Here is an 11667-nt window from a genome sequence, read left to right as displayed (position 1 = left end):
GGTGATTGGCGAAAGTGACACAGAGCTGGAGAAGGGAAAGGATGATGGAACGGGAGGTCTCGGGGAGAAAGACAGGGAGAGGTGGGGGAGCGCCAGAGGGAGATGGAAAACAGGCAGTGTGATGCGCGGACAGAGAAAAAATAGCTAACAACTAAATATGTTAGGGATGGGATAAGAAGGGGAGGAGGGGCATTAAAGTTAGAGTAGTCAATGTTTATGCTATCAGGTTGGAGGCTACCCAGTCGTTAATGCCCCTCCCCTGCTTACCCCATCCCTGATACATTTAGTTGTTTTTTTTTCTCTCTCTCTGTATTACACCTCTCCCCGTTCCACCGGTTATCGATCGCCAGGATGTGAGCCTCTCCACATGCACAGGCCGGTCACGTGCTTCCACACCACTTTCATCAGTGCCTGCAAACTCACCACCCTTTCCCTGGCCTCCACTCTCCTCCCCTTCCTTCCGCTAACGGCAGCACGCAATCCGCTCACAGACACACACACCATCTCAAGAGACACGCACTGTTCAAAACTACTGGAAAGCCGAAAGGCTGGGTAGCGGTGAGTGGGGTAACCGGAGGAGGGAGAGGGCTGAGCACTGTTGCTGACTCCAGTAGGATGTGTTGCTGTGGTGCGGGAGGTAGTTCACATGTCTGATTCCGGGAGTGTGATGGAATAATATCTAGGCAGCTTCGCTGGTTATCCGACCAAAGAACTGCGTGTTTGGACGGTGTGGACAGAGCTTCACTCTTTGTGTGACCCCAGAATGTGTGTTGAAACAATATGGAGGGAGTTGCACTCTGTGTACGATCCCGGGGGTGTGTGATGAATTGTTGCGGACGGAGCGTTACTCAGTGTATGTTTCCAGGAGTGTGTGAAGGGATTGCATGGAGGGATTCTCGCTCTCTGTCTGTGACTCCTGGCCATGGGTCAGTGGATTTCGGCGTTGAAACAGTCTCCAATCAGAAAAAATGGAGCAGAAAATGGCGCCTCACACGTTCTGCTCCAACGCGTGAATCTGAACACTCTTTCTGTGGCACCACTCTCCCCCACCCTTCCTTCCGCTTTTCATAGCACAACATCCCTTCTGCAATATTCTTATATTATATTCTATTTTACTGAAGGAACGGCACAATATAGGATACAGAATGGATTGCATTTTCCTCCATTTTGCTTTTGCATCTTACCCATAAACAAACCTCCGCTCACCCGCCCTCCCGAACATACAATGGTCGCTAATGTATCTACAATACAACAGATACAAGTACGGACATTTCACAGCCATACCCCCACACTACTTCAAGACGAAGTCCACACACATCTACAACATCTCAGATGATCCAGAATACACTCATATTACAATTCATCAACCACCCTGTGAGGTAAAGCATATGCGTGTTAAAAGGAAGCAACTTCCCAAGTACAATCAAATACCCTCAGCTGGTAGGTAATGCCTTAAGATTCCCAAAATATGACAAGAAAGGCCCCATTTCGATTAGAACTTTCTCAAAGAAGCACTCGGAGTGAATTTAATCTTTTCTAATTTCAGAATAAAACATTACGTTCTCAAACCAAGCAGCAGCAGATGGGGGAGTGTAGATTTCCAGACCAACTAGATTCTCCTACGGGCCAAAAGCGATGTAAGTGAAATGATATCCGACTGGTTGACATTTAAACCCAAAACATCGTCTGCCATACCAAATACAGCTATAAGCGGGCAAGGTCTGAGTGCCACCCCCAAAACCTACTGATAATTTATATCTAAGTGAGGCTTTATAGAAACATAGAAATCTTACAGCACAATACAGGCATTTCGGCCCACAAAGTTTGCACCACACCATCGCTACCTTAGAAATTACTAGGCTGACATACAGTCCTCTATTTTTCTGAGCTCCATGTATCTATACAAAAGTCTCTTAAAAGAGCCTATTGTATTCGCCTCCACCACCGTTCCCGGCAGCCATTTCCACGCACTCACCTCTCTCTGCGTATAACACTTACCCTGACATTTTCTGTGTTCCTAGTCCCTTTTCACACTAAAAACCTGTGTCTGCTTGTGGCAAACATTTCAGCCCTGGGGAAAAAAAAAAACCTCTTACTATCCACACGATCAATGCCTCTCGTCATCTTATACACCTCTATCAGGTCACCTCTAATCCTCCGTCGCTCCAAGGAGAAAAGACAGAGTTCCCGCAATCTGTTTGCATAAGACATGTTGCCCAGTCCAGGAAATTTCCTATATAATTACAATAGAGAGTCGACCAGAACTGAGGCACAGTCCTCCAAATGGAGTCTTACCAAGGTCCATGAGTTTGTAACATTACATCTTTGCTCCTAAATTCATTCCGCGATTGATGAAGGCCAATACATCGTATGCCTTCTTAACCAGAGCGTCAACCTGCGCAGTTGCTGTGAGCTCCCTATGGACTCGGACCCCAAGATCACTCTCATCCTTCACACTGTCGAGTCTTGCCATTAATATTTAATTCTGTCATCATATTTGATCTACCAAAATGAACCACTTCACACTTATCTGGGATGAACTCCATCTGCCACTTCTCAGCCCAGTTTTGGATCATATGAAAGTCCCACTGTAACCCCTCAGAGCCCGCCACACTATCCACAACACCCCAACATTTGTGTCAGCAGCAAATCTACCAACTCATTCCTCCATTTCCTCACCAGGTCATACATATTAAATCACAAAGAGTAGGCGTCTCAGAACAGATCCCTGAAGGACACCACTTCGTCTCCGACCTGCATGCAGAATATGACCCGTCCACATCCACTCTTTGCCTTCTGTGGGCAAGCCAGTTCTGGATCCACAAAACAATGTCCCCTTGGATCCCTTGCCTCCTGACTTTCTCAATAAGCCTGGCTTGGCGTACTTTATTAAATGCCTTGCTGAAATCCATGTACACTACATCTACTGCTCTTCCCTCATCAATCGAATTGAGGAAATGAGGAATAGGAAATTTGTTGCCATGACATTGGGGCTACACTGTAGAACAGCGAACAGTCTGCTGGATTAGGAGGAGCAAATCTGCAGAGAGATCGCAGACTGTTGCAGGAAATGTAAGATTTGTGATAGCAGGAGATTTCAGCTTGCAAAACTACCAGTGAGTAGAGTTTGTGAAAAAGTAAAAAAAATCTTCAGAGAAGATTCCTTAATCAGTACGTAGAGGTCCCCAACGAGAGAGAGAAGAAAAACAGAGAGAGAGTGAGAGAGAGAGAGAGAGAGAGAGAGAGAGAGAGAGAGAGAGAGAGAGAGAGAGAGAGAGAGAGAGAGAGAGAGTAGAGAGAGAGAGAGAGAGAGAGAGAGAGAAAGAGTGACAGAGAGAAGTGAGAGAGAGAGAGAGAGAGAGAGAGAGAGTGCGAGAGAGAGAGAGAGAGAGAGAGAGAGAGATGAGAGAGAGAGGAAGAGTGAGAGGGCGAGAGAAATACGAAGTCAAAGAGATAGAAAGCGAATGACTCGCTGTCTGACCCCGGAAGTGTGTGATGGGACGGTGTGGAGGGAGATTCGCTCTGTGTCTGTGCCAGGGCGTGTGAGATGGGGCGGTCTTCATTTTCTACGCGGACTCACTTCTCTGTTGTTCTTTGCCTCTATTTTCCACGCGCTTTCTCTGCCCACTCTCACATCCTGTACGTTCACTGCACCATTCTTCGTCTCCGAGATAGACGTAATTTCGCAAAACCGCCTACCCATCTACCTAACCACCGCTCCCTCCTCCCTCCCTGTGTCAGAGGCAATTGTGGAGAGTAAAAGGGAGAGATGACGTCTAGTATTACACCTCGCCTCTTCCACTGGATATCTATAAGCAGGATCTGAGCTTCTCCACAGCTCTCTCTGCCTAAGCCGGTCGTGTGGTTCCACACCACTTGCTTCAGTATCTGAAATCTTAGCACATTTTCTCTCGTCTCTTCACTGCTCCCATTCCTTGCTCTTGTCCCATCACATGATCCGTTTTTACACACACACACACACACACACACACACACAGACACACACACACACACACACACACACACACACACACACACACCACACACACACACACAGACACACACACACACACACACACTGATATCTACTATTATCCTACAGACTCTCACAGCTACCTGGACTATTCCTCCTTCCATCCTGTCTTTTGAAAAAAATGAAAAAAAAAATGAAAAAAATATCCCTTCTCACATTTCCTCCGTCTCCGCCGCATCTGCTCTCAAGATGAGGCTTTTCATTCCAGGACGAAGAAGATGTCTACCTTTTTAAACAAAAGGGCTTCCCTTCTTCACCATCAACTCTGCTCTCAAACGCATCTCTCCCATTTCCCTCCCATCGGCCCTCACTCCATACCCCCACCACCCAACACGGAATAGCGCTCCCCTTGTGCTCACCTACCATCCCACAAGTCTCCGGGTCCGGCGTATATTTCTCCGTAACTGCCGCCACCGCCAACAATATCCCACTACCAAGCATAACTTCAACTCCACCCCTCCCTTTCTGCTTTCCGCAGGGATCGCTTCCTACGCGATTCTTTTTTTCCACTCCACACCACCGCCCCCCCCCCGAATCCTTTCCCACCGTTCTCCCTCCAGGTACTTATTATTGTAAGCAGAACAAGTGCTGCACCCTGCTCGCTTACACTTCCTCCCTCACCACCATTCAGGGCGCGCCAGGCAGTCCTTCCAGGTGAGACGACACTTCACCTGTGAGTCTGCTGCTGTGGGTGCTTACGGTGTGGCGTTTTATGTAAAGGTGAAAGTTCGACGCAGACTGGGAGACCATTTCGCTGAACACCTACGCTCTGTCCGCTAGAGGACGCAGGAGCTCCCAGCGGCCACACGTGTTAATTCCATGTCCCATTACCATTTTGATATGTCTATCCATTGCCTCCTCTATTGTCAAGATGAAGCCACGTTCAGTTTGGTGGAACAACACGTTATATACCGGCTGGGTATCTCCAAACTGATCGAATGAACGTTGACTTCTCTATGCCCCTTCTCCCCGTCCTACCCATAGCTGACGTATTTAGTTTTCACACTTATTACTTTTTTTTTTCTATGTTTCTGCGCATCACTCTGCTTGTTCCCCATCTCCTCCTGGTGCTCCCCTCCTAATTTCTTTCTCCCTCGGCCTCCGTCACATGATCCTTCCCCTTCTCCAGCTCTGTGTCACTTTTGTCAATCACCTTTTCGGCTCTCAGCTTCACTTCCGCCCCCTCCAGTCTTCTCCTATTATTTCACCCTTCCCCGCACTACTTTCAAAATGCTTACTATTTTTCCTTTCAGTTATTCCTGACGAAGGGTCTCGGCCCGAAACGTCGACAGTCCTTCTCCCTGTAGATGCTGTCTGTTCTGCTGTGCTTCGCCAGCATTTTGTGAGTTTCTCACCATTAATACTGTATTCGCCATGTTATTGACCGAACAAACTGAACCAATTCACTCGTATCTGTCATCTTGTAACCACTTCAATCCATCTGCTGTTTCTCAGACCAGATTTGCATCCAATCAGTGTCCACCTGTAATCTCTGACAGCCCTCTACACTATCCACAATATCTTCAACTTTTGTATAATCATGAAGCTTACTAACCCATCCCTTCATTTCCTCATCAATGTCATTCATAAAAATCACGAACAGTAACGGAGCCAGATCAGATCCCTGAGCACAGCACTGGTGACCGAACTCCATGCAGAATATGGCATGTCCACACACACTCTTTGCCTTCTGTGGGCAAGTTAGTTCTGAATCCACAAGGTAATATGCCCTTTTATCCCATGCCTCTTTACGTCTTCAATAAACCCTGCATCGGTTGCCTTATTAAATGCTTACTGAAATCCATAGATTCTCCATCTTCTACCCTACCTTCATCAACGTGTTTAGTGGCATCCACAAAAAATTCAAACAGGGCTATTACGGCAGAACCTGCCCTTGGCAAAGCTATTCTGATTATTCCTCAACATATCATACCTCTCAGAACGTTCATAAATCCCTCCTCTCAGAATCTTCCTTATCAACTTACCAAACAGTGAGCTGAAACTCACTGGTTATAATTTCCAGGGCTATCTCTACTCTTTTTCTTGTTTAAAGGAACAGTATCCTCAACGCTCCAATAGGCCGGAACCGCACCCGTCCCACTGATGAATTCAAAGATCATTTCCAGAGGTTCAGAAATCTCCTCCCTTGCCTCACATGTTAGCCTGCAGTACATTCCAACCGGTCCCGTCAAACTCTCCAACTGGATTTTTTTTCAAATTCTCCAGCAAATCGTCTTTCTTAATATCGACCTCTTCAAGCTTTTCATGTCTGCTACATGTTATCACTACCATCACCAAAATCCTTTACCTTATAAAATACTGATGCAAAGAATTCTCTGCTATTTAATCCGTTTCCAGATACTCTTTCCCACTGTCACTCTTAATGTGTCCAATTCTTTCACGTCTTATCATCTTGTTCTTCAAATACTTGTAGAATGTCCTGGAGTTTTACTGAATCCGGCCGGTCAAGGCCTTCATAGGGCCCTCTTCTGTCTCTCCTGATTTCCCTTTAAGCTCCTTCCTTTTAGCTTTATAATCGTCTCCGACCTCTAACATTACCTGGCTCTCTGAACCTTTCGTAAGCTTTTCGTTTCTCCTTTATAGAGATTCGACACTCTCCGATCACTTCCGTCCGAGACCAGGAGAGTATTTTCGAACAGGAGATGAACAGGAACGGGTCCCTATATCGTCTAAATGTCCAAAAGTTGCATTGCATCGTAGAATCCAGGATAACCGCGAAATCCAGTCGGGTCGTTTGCCAGACCAGCTGTCTCAAGTAAGCTCACACCCTCAACAAAATCCTCTCTATCCCAGAAAGCAAATTATTCTGCCAAATGTTGACCAGAAGGAAAGGTGAGGTAAAAGGCCCTGTCCAATCCCCCATCCCTCACTCCTCATGTTAAGGAGGAGAGAGAGAGAGAGAGAGAGAGAGAGAGAGAGAGAGAGAGAGAGAGAGAGAGAGAGAGAGAGAGAGAGAGAGAGAGAGAGAGAGAGAGAGAGAGAGAGAGAGAGAGAGAGAGAGAGAGAGAGAGAGAAGGAGAGAGGAGAGAGAGAGAGAGAGAGTGAGAGAAACAATTGCGGTCTGACCCCCGGAGTGTGTGATGGAACGGCGTACAGGGAGCTTCATACCGTGTTTTACCCCGGGAGAGTGGGATGGGAAGGGTGTGGAAGGAGCTTCACTCTGTGTCTGACCCCCGGGAATGTGTGATGGGACGGTGTGGAGGGAGATTCACTCTGTGTCTGACCCCGGGAGTGTGTGATGGGACCGGTGTGGAGGGAGCTTCTCTCTGTGTCTTTACCCGGGAGGGTGAGATGGAATGGTCTCTCTGTCTACGCGGAGATACACGCTATCTGCTAAACGTTCCCATCTACGTCGCTCCCCGCTCCCTCCTCTCCCTCCCCGAGTCACAGGCAATTGTGTGGAGTAAAGGGGAGAGATGACGTCTAGTATTACACCTCGCCTCTTCAACTGGATATCTATCACCAGAATCTGAGCTTCTCCACAGCTCTGAATGCACAGGTCGGACGTATGGTTCCACAACCACTTGCTTCAGTAACTGCAATCTTAACACGCTTCCCTCTCCACTTCTCTCCTCCACTTCCAAGCTCTTACCAGAGAATATTTTCAGGTCGCACACACGCACACACACACACACACACACACACACACACACACACACACTGATATCTGATATAATCCTACAGACTCTCACAACTACCTGGGCTATTCCACTTCCCACCTTGTCTTTTGAAAAAATGCTCCCCCCTACTCACAATTCCTCCGCCTCCGCCGCATCTGCTCAAAAGATGAGGCTTTGCATTCCACGACAAAGAATATGTCTACCTTTTTTAAACTAAGGGGCTTCCCTTCTTCCACCATCAACTGTGCTCTCAAACGCGTCTCTCCCATTTCGCTCACATCTGTCCTCACTCCATACGCCCACGATCCAACACGGAATAGGGCTCCCCTTGTACCTACCATCCCACAAGCCTCCGGGTCCGACGTATTTTTCTCCGTAACAGCCGCCACCCTCCAACGAGATCCCACTACCAAGCACATCTGACCCTCCATCCCCGCTTTCCCGCTTTCCACAGGGATCGTTGCCGACGCGATTTGTTTGTCCAATCCTCCCCCCCCCCCCCCTCGCCATCCCTTCACAACGATCTCGCTCCTGGCACTTATCCTTGAAAGCAGAACAAGTGCTGCACCTGCCCTTACACTTCCTCCCTCACCACTATTCAGGGCCCCAGACAGACCTTCCACGTGAGGCGACACATCACCTGTGCGTCGGCCGGTGTGTTGTACTGAGTCCGGTGCTCCCGGTGTGGCCTTTTATATGTTGGTGAGACCCGACCCCGACGCAGGCTGGGAGACCATTTCGCTGAAGACCTACTCTCTGTCCGCCAGAGAAATCAGGATCTCCCAGTCGCCACACATGTTAATACTATGTCCCATTCCCTTTCTGATATGTCTCTCCCCCTCGCCCCTCCTCTATTGACAAGATGAATCCAGACTCACTATGAAGGAAAAACATCTTATATACCGGCTGCGTAGCCTCCAACATGATGGCATGAACATTGACTTCTCTCTGCCCCTTCTCCCATTCCTACCCCATAGCTGACGTATTTAGTCCCCCCCCCCCCCCCTTCTTTCTATGTTTCTGCGCATCACTCTGCTTGTTCTCCATCTCTCCCTGGTGCTCCCCTCCCAATTTCTTTCACCCTCGGCCTCCGTCCGATGATCCTTCCCATTCTCCAGCTCTATATCACTTTTGTCAATCACCTATCAAACTCTCAGCTTCACTCCGCACCCTCCGGTCTTCTCCTGTTATTTCACCCTCCTCCCACCACTTTCAAATTTCTTACTCCTTTCCTTTCTGTTATTCCTGACGAAGGGTCTCGGCCCGAAACGTCGACAGTCCTTCTCCCTGTAGATGCTGTCTGTTCTGCAGTGCTTCGCTAGCATTTGTGAGTTCTCACCATTAATACTGTATTCCGCCAAGTTACTGACCGAACAAACTGAACCAACTGAACCACTTCACTGGTATCTGTCATCTTGTAACCACTTCAATCCATCTGCTGTTTCTCAGACCAGATTTGCATCCAATCAGTGTCCAGCTGTAAACTCTGACAGCCTTCTACACTATCCACAACACCTTCAACTTCAGTGTCATCATGAAACCTACTAACCCATCCCTCCACTTCCACATCCAGGTCATTTATAAAAATCACGAACAGTAACGGACCCAGAACAGATCTCTGAGGCACACAACTGGTCACCGACCTCCATGCAGAAAATGGCATGTCCACACCCACACTTTGCCTTCTGTGCGCACGCCAATTCTGGATCCACAAGGTAATGTCCCCTTGTATCTCACGCCTCTTTACTTCTTCAATAAGCCCTGCATCGGGTACCTTATCAAATGCCTTGCTGAAATCCATATATTCTACATCTACTGCCCTTCCTTCATCATCGTGTTTAGTCACATCCTCAAAAAATTTATTCAGGCTTCTACGGCACAAGCTGCTCTCGACAAAGACATTCTGATTATTCCTCAAAATATCACACCTCTCAAAAAGTTCATAAATCCCCTCCTCTCAGAATCTACCTTATCAACTTACCAAACAGTGAGGTGAAACTCACTGGTTATAATTTCAGGGCTATCTCTACTCTTTTTTCTTGTTTAAAGGAACAGTATCCTCAACGCTCCAATAGGCCGGAACCGCACCCGTCCCCACTGATGATTCAAAGATCATTTCCAGAGGTTCAGAAATCTCCTCCCTTGCCTCACATGTTAGCCTGCAGTACATTCCAACCGGTCCCTTCAAACTTTCCAACTTGATTTTTTTTCAAATCTCCAGCACATCGTCTTTCTTAATATCGACCTGTTTCAAGCATTTCAGTCTGCTACATGTTATCACTACCATCACCAAGATCCTTTACCGTACAGAATACTGATGCAAAGAATTCATTAAGTATCTCTGCTATTTCATTCCGTTTCCAGATACTCTTTCCCACTGTCACTCTTAACGTGTCCAATTCTTTCACGTCTTATCATCTTGTTCTTCAAATACATGTAGAATGTCCTGGAGCTTTACTGAATCCGGCCCGTCAAGGCCTTCATAGGGCCTCTTCTGTCTCTCTTAATTTCCCTTTAAACTCCTTCCTGATAGCATTATAATCTTCTCGATCTCTAACTTTACCTGGCACTCTGAACTTTTCGTAAGCTTTTCTTTTCTCATATACAGAGATTCTACACTCTCCGATCACTTCCGTCCGAGACTTGGAGAGTTTTTCCGAACAGGAGATGAACAGGAACCGGTCCCAATATCGTCTAAATGTGCAAAAGTTGCATTGGAATGTTGAATCATGATAACCGCGAATTCCAGTCGGGTCGTCTGCCAGACCAGCTGTCTCAGTAAGCTCACACCCTAAACATAATGCTCTCTATCCCCGAAAGCAAATTATTCTGTCAAATGATGACCAGCAGGAAAGGTGAGGTAAAATGCCCCATAAATCCCGCAGCCCCACTGTCCCCACTCCTCATGTTGAGAGAGAGAGAGAGAGAGAGAGAGAGAGAGAGAGAGAGAGAGAGAGAGAGAGAGAAACAATCTCGCGGGCTGACCCCAGGAGTGTCTGATGGAACGGTGTGGAGGGAGTTGACTCTGTGCCTGATCACTGGAGTGTGGGATGGGATGGTGTGGTGGGAGCTTCACTCTGTGTCTGAATCCGGGAGTGTGAGATTGAATGGTCTCGGTCTACGCGGACTCTCTTCTCTTTTGTTCTGTTGCCTCGATTTGACACACTTTCTAGCCACTCTCCCATCCTGTACGTTCACTACAACCATCTTCGTCTCGGAGATACACGTCATCTGCTAAACGTTCGCCATCTACGTCTCCCCCCCCGCTCCCCTCCTCCCTCCCTGAGCCACAGACAATTGTGGGGAGTAAAAGGGAGAGATGACGCCTAGTATCACACCTCGCCCGTTCCACTGGATATCTATAAGCAGGATCTGAGCTTCTCCACAGCTCTGTATGCACAGGCCGGTCGTGTGGTTCCACACCACTTGCTTCAGTATCTGCAATCTTAAACACGCCTTCCCTCTCCACTTCTCTCCTCCACTTCCAGAGCCCTTACCAGAGAATATTTTCAGGTCGCGCACACACACACACACACGACACACGCACGCACACACACACACGCACACACACACACACACGCACACACACACACACACACACATGCACACACACATACACACGCACACATATGCACACACACACACACACACACACACACACACACACACACACACAACACACACACACACACACACACCACACTGATATCTGATATAATCCTACAGACTCTCACTGCTACCTGGGCTATTCCACTTCCCACCTTGTCTTTTGAAAAAAATGCTCTCCCCCCTACTCACAATTCCTCCGCCTCCGCCGCATCTGCTCAAAAGATGAGGCTTTTCATTCCCACGACAAAGAAGATGTCTACCTTTTTTAAACTAAGGGGCTTTCCTTCTTCCACCATCAACTGTGCTCTCAATCACATCTCTCCCATTCGCTCACATCTGCCCTCACCTCCCATACGCCCACGATCCAACACGGAATAGGGCTCC

At 47.7% G+C, this 11667-nt stretch overlaps 1 long non-coding RNA gene across 1 annotated transcript; it reads left to right on the top strand.

The window, feature by feature from the left end:
- Nucleotides 1–1545: 1545 nt before the first annotated feature.
- Nucleotides 1546–10309, top strand: LOC132389259 (uncharacterized). The gene is made up of 4 exons (XR_009510465.1): nt 1546–1637; nt 6638–6809; nt 9248–9389; nt 10283–10309. It is a non-coding gene; the product is annotated as an uncharacterized LOC132389259 (long non-coding RNA).
- Nucleotides 10310–11667: the final 1358 nt, after the last annotated feature.

This window comes from Hypanus sabinus, unplaced genomic scaffold (assembly GCF_030144855.1).
Source record: "Hypanus sabinus isolate sHypSab1 unplaced genomic scaffold, sHypSab1.hap1 scaffold_519, whole genome shotgun sequence".
Classification (NCBI taxonomy): domain Eukaryota; kingdom Metazoa; phylum Chordata; class Chondrichthyes; order Myliobatiformes; family Dasyatidae; genus Hypanus; species Hypanus sabinus.
The sequence above is the reverse complement of the archived record's forward strand: the minus strand, read 5'-3'. Positions and strand labels throughout refer to the sequence as shown.